Source organism: Chrysochloris asiatica, unplaced genomic scaffold (assembly GCF_000296735.1).
Source record: "Chrysochloris asiatica unplaced genomic scaffold, ChrAsi1.0 scaffold00268, whole genome shotgun sequence".
Taxonomy (NCBI): Eukaryota; Metazoa; Chordata; class Mammalia; order Afrosoricida; family Chrysochloridae; genus Chrysochloris; species Chrysochloris asiatica.
In genome coordinates this window covers 2,390,215-2,396,214 of record NW_006408786.1, presented here as the reverse complement: position 1 = coordinate 2,396,214, position 6,000 = coordinate 2,390,215, and positions in this window count along the sequence as shown.

Here is a 6,000-nt window from a genome sequence, read left to right as displayed (position 1 = left end):
ATTCTTTTGACTGTTTATTTCTTCCATCTTCTATTGATGCTTCCTGTGTCATTCAGTATGTTGTTCAAATAATCTTTCAATATTGCCACACAAGGCTTGAATCTTTTCTTCCATTCTTACAGCGTGAAATATACCAAGTGTGCTCTTCCCTCTGGTTTGCAAACTCAAGGTCTTTCTACATCTCATTATAGTACTTTGTCTTCTCAAGTCACCCTTTGAAATCTTCTGTTCAAGTCTTTTACTTCATTTATTCCATTCACTTTAGTTTAAGCTCAAGAGCAAGTTTCAGCGTCTCTTCTGACATTATCACTTTGGTCTATTCCTTCTTTTCTTTTCAATGAGTTTTTGCTTTCTTCATATATGATGTCCTTGATGTCCTTCCACAACTCATCTGGTCTTCGGTGATTAGTGTTCCATGTATCAAATCTACTGTTGAGATCATCTCTAAATTCAGGTGGGATATATTCAAGATTATACTTGGCACTCATAGACTTAATTCTCCTCAACTTCAAGTTGAACTTGTATATGAGCAATTGACTGTCTGTTTTGCAATCAGCCCCTAGACTTGTTCTGACTGATGACATTGAACTTCTTCTCCATTGTCTCTTTCCACAGATGTAGTAGATTTGATTCCTGTGTTCCATCCCATCTGGCGAGGTCTATGTGTATAGTCAACATTTATGTTGTTTAAAAAAGGTATTTGCAATGAATGTCATTGATCTTGCAAAAGATCTCCTGCGTCATATCTATCACCAAAGCCATATTTTCTAATTATTGATTCCTCTTCTTTGTTTCCAACTTTGCTATTCCAGTCATCAGTGATTATCAATGCATCTTGATCAATTTTGTCTGATCAATTTCATACTGCAGAAGTTGGTAAAAATCTTCAGTTTTTTCATCTTTAGTGTTTGGTGCAAGATCAATGAGGGATCTCTGGTGGCACTGTGGGTTAGGGGTTGGGCTGCTAACCACAAGATCAGAAGTTCAAACCCACCAGCCACTCTGTGGGAGCAATATGAGACTGTCTGCTCCCTTAACAATTTACAGTACTATATACTCAGTGTAGGGTTGGAATCAACTCGATGGCATTGGGTTTTGAGTGTGACCTCTGGTCATTGTTGCTATTTTCAGCTTTGAATCTCAGCTCTACCATTTTCTAGCTGTGTGGTCCGTGAACAAGTGAGTAGGTGAATGAATAGTTAACCATGACCAAGTGACTCACACAACATCCTAGTAATCTAGTGCTGCTATAGCAAATACCACAAGTAGGCATGTTTAATGGCCAGATATTTCTTCTTTCACAGTTTAGGATGTCAGAAGTGCAGATTCAGAGTGTTTGTTGTTGTTGAGTGCTGTCGATTCCGACCCATTACAGCCTATACAGCCACCCTGTACTGGGTTTCCAAGGAGCAGCTGGTGAGCTGGAACCACCGACTTTGCAGTTCAAACAACTTTGCAGTCTGATGCATTAGCCCACAGCACCTCACCAGTAGTCCAAATTCAGAGTGTAGGGGAAGGCATGCTCTGCCGGTGGCTCTTTTCTACATTTATAAGGCCAGCATTCCTTGGAGAGCTCCATATGTCTTGGCAGCAATCAGTCTTTCTCTGGATCTAAGAGCTTCACAATGCAGGGATCATAGGTGCAAAGGATGCACTCCACTCCTGGCTTTTCTTTCTTGGTAATAGTAGGTCCCTCTGAGCTCAGCTTGCTTATTGAAATGATTTTATACCTCAAAAGAGATTGACTCACTCAAGATGCAACCTAATGCTGTAGATTGAGTCTGTCCTCATTCACATCATAAAAGTGAGGATTTAACAACACTTAGGGTAATTACATCAGGTCAGAGTTGATTGCATCCTGGGGGTAATTACATCATTATGTAACCACATTACATCATTACATAAACCACCAAGAATTATGGCCCAGCCAAGCTGATTTGTATTTTGGGGGACACAATTCAATCCATGACAGACAAGAAGGTCTGCAAACCATTGTCCTAGAACCACTGGGTCAAGGTGTGAGAAAGGATAGCCCAGCCCTGCATCTGCTGATGTTTCCCCTCCCCAGTTCCCTGCAGAGACAACTCAGTGTGTGCTCTGACTCCAGGAGAGCCCCTCTTTCTTGGGGGACCTGGTCCCACTCCACAATTCATGTGTTTAGTCAGTAGGCACAGTATGGGGACCAACTTACTGCAAGGCCAAAGACCCAGGGAGGGGAAACACAGCAGTCCAGGAACAATTCATGAATCTCTGTTTCCTGAGAAACACACCTGGGAGTCTGAGTGTCCTGTGGCTGCCATAGCAAAGCACCACACAGCGGGTGGCTTCAAACAACAACACAAATGTCCTCTCACAGACACTGAGGCCAGAAGTCTGAAACTAAAGGCTCCGAGGGAGGAGCCATCCTTACCTCTTCCAGCTTCCGGTGGCTTCAGACATTCTTTGGTTCATGGCTGTATCACCCCAATCTCTACCTCCATATCTTCCCATGGCCATTTCCTCTATGTCTACTCCTCTTCTTTTATTAAAGACACTGTGTGGTACTATGAATTTACTGGATATGACTTTTCTATCCCAAGTCTGGTGGTGGTGGTGGTTGTTAAGTGCTATTGACTCAAATAGGGTTTCTGAGACTTTACATATTTGCAAAAGCTGAAAGTCTTCTTAACTCCCACTAAATGACTAGGTGGGATCATGCATATGAGGTGTGTTGTTGTTGGGTCATCGAGTCAGTTCCGACTCACAGCAACCTTATATAGGGTTTCCAAGGAGCAGCTGGTAAGTTTGAACTGCCAACCCTGTGGTTCAAAGTCCAGTGCACCACACCAGAAGAGAACTCTGATCCCTGGAATGGTTAGTTTTGCCATCCTGCTAGGGTTCAAAGGAGCCAACTGAGAAGCAGGAACACAATCCCAGAACCATCAAGAAAGAAGAGCCATGAGCAGTGATCATGAGACACCTACCTGGAGAGACCAAGTAAAGCTGAGTGCCTACAGGCAGGAGGTTGGCTGGCAGAATGTGTCCTTTGGGCATTTACAGATAGGCAAGTGGAGCATTGAAACATTTGCCCAAGCAGCGCAGAGGCTGAGGGGCTCCATGGCTAAGAGACCGAAGTACAACCCGGAAGAGGACTTCCTGACTGGAGAACTAGTGCTGTTTCTGACCCTGAATTGTACCCTGTTCGTTTCCCTAACAAACCCCATAATTGTGAGTGTTATCTATGAGTTCTGTGTGGCCACTGTAACAGATGATCAAGCCCAGACGTGAAGCAGAGAATGCTGTAGGAGGGATGGTTGGTATCAGAAGAGGCCAAAAAGGGTGGAGACATGTCTGACCTCTGCTAATTCTCACTTTGATTCTCCTTCCCCGCTGTGAAGACAGGTAAAGTCAAATATGTCCTCCTGCCTTTTTTTTGTTTGTACACTGTCATTGGGATTAGAGATCCACCCCTAAATTCAAGTAGTTTAAGATGACCTCATCTTGCAAGTCTTACCTTAATTACATCTCCAAAGACCTTAATTACAAATAAGACCATATTTTCAGGTTCTGGGTACACATTTTTTATGTGTGTGTATGTGTGTTTGGGGGATGGGGGTGAAGCATTATTCAGTCCTCTACACTACACTGAGCCAGGCACTTTCTGTGAGTGGATTTCTTAGCAGGAGAGGGCCTGGTAAGAGGGATTGGGGCTGCTCAGGGCTCAGACTGGCCAACTGAGCTGAGACCCCAGGGATAAGGACTCAGGCCAAGGAGGGTGAAGAGGAGCAGAGCTGATCTGGGAGTGTTGGCCGGGGGCCTGGTGAGGCTCCACCAGAGAACACAGGATGAGCTGTACCCATAAATGAGGCGTCAGGGCTCTGCTGAGGCAGGCACCAGCCTGGGGCAAAGGAGAAGCAGATTGAAAGGGTTTGAGTCAGGAGGAACACAGCCTGGAAGCCAGAGCCCAAATTGGTCAGGGCCCCATTTTCCTCCAAGAGATTATGCTGAACATCAGTATGGCCAGGCCCAGTTCCAGAAGAAATGCCTCTGCTCTCAGGGAAGGGTTGTTTCTGGGTGTGTGGCCTCATAGGGCAGGTCCTCTACAGGAGTTGAATGTGCCCTGACTCAGGGATTGTAAGACACCCTCTGGTGGCTGTCCTGGGAACAGACTGTGGGGTAAGTTGGGGGTGGGGAGAGGTGGGAAGTGACAGTGCTGGTCTGTACACTGGTCAGTGGAGGCGACATTACTGGTGTGTAAATGGACCAGGGTTGGGGCTGTGGTAAGAGTGAGAAATGAATTTGAGTATTTGCAAGTATTTCCTGGTGAACTAGAAGTGAGAGAGAAAACAGAGCCAAGGCCGACTGAGCTGGGGAAGACAGTCTTGGCATTCCTGAGTTCTAGATGCAACCCTCCTTCCATAGCTGTCTTCCCTCTGTAAGTGATGCGCCTCCTCTTTTATGGACACCACTCATGTAGGATTAGGACCCAGCCTACCCCAGTAGGACCTCATTTTATCTTAACTAATAACTAATAGGAGCTCTGGTAGTGTAGTGGTTACAAGTCTGGCTGCTAACCTCCAGGTCAGCAGTTCGAAACTACCAGCTGTTCCGTGGGAGAAAGATAAGGCTTTCTGCTCCCGTAAAGATTTACAGCCTCAGGAACCCTAAAAAGGGTCTCTGATTCAGAGCTGACTCCAGGCATATAACCACCACCAATAGCTAATAATATCTTCAAAGACCATATTTCCAAACAAGGTCACATTGACTGGGGCCAGAGGGTGAGGACTTCACCTTATCTTTTGGGAGAGCAGGCTTCAACCCTTGGGTTGCCATTTCAGAATGAGAATTTATTTTCAGAGTGTATGACCAGATTCTGGTTGGGGGCATACCCCCTGAGTTATAAAATTGAGGCTGAGGTGCCCATCGCACTCTTGGGAGTTCTGGCCTGTTCTCTGGGACACTTTCTCATCCATGAACAAAAGGCAGGAAGATTTTGGCTCAGGTATTTCAACAGGGTCACGCTGTACCCACTAACCTACACCTTCCCTTCTCTAGATGTGCTCTCAAGCAGCCACGCATACAACCCACAGAAGGCACCGGTCTGGACCAGGCAGCCAGTGGCTCAGCAGGAATGGCAGAGGAGTGGCAGAGGTCAGCAGAACAGGAAAGGACAGACAATGGCCGAGACTGTTGCCTGGCCTACCACGGCTAATACAGTGTTTGCCAGCTGGGTGGGGCCAGTCAGGCAGCCTTCAGCAGCTGAGGCTTTCACTTGGTCCCTCTGAAAGTCTGGGTAGGGCCAGGACACATAGCAGTTCACCTGGATGGTCTACAGACTCAGCCATTTAAGGACATCTGAGCAGGATGCCAGAACCCAGAGGCCACCAGGAACTATAGTTCCCAGAATGCACAGCGAATTCCTAGTCCAGATCCGGTTCCCTGAGTGGCTGGTTTTGAACCAGAACAAGGAAATAGCAATTGGCCTGGGAACAGAACATTCAGGCCTGTGAAGTGCTTTTGTGTCTTTGTTTCTTGGCTCTGCTCCAGCCAGAGCAATTCTAGTTGCAAACCAAATCTGGAAATGGTAAATGCTCATCAAGTCCACTCATCCCCACAGGCCTGCCCTTGCCAGGCTCTGCTCTCTGCAAACTTACAGTCAGCTAGAGGAGACACACCTACACAATAAAATGTGTGCTCCCTGAGGGTAGAGGATTCAGCTGGCTGTCATTTAGCATATATTAGGTGCTCTGGTAGCGTAGTGGTTACAAATCAGGCTGCGGAACCTTAAGGTCAGCAGTTCGAAATTACCAGCCGCTCCGCGGGAGAAAAATGAAGCTTTCTACTCCCGTAAAGATTTACAGCCTCGGAAACCCTGTACAGGGTCACTATGGGTCGGAACCGACTTGACGGCACTTAACAACAACAACAGGTGCTCAATACAGCGTCGCAGAATGAACCAACAAGCACGGAAGACATCTCACCTTTGTCTACCTGTCCACTGTGCTTTTTATGATGTGTTCC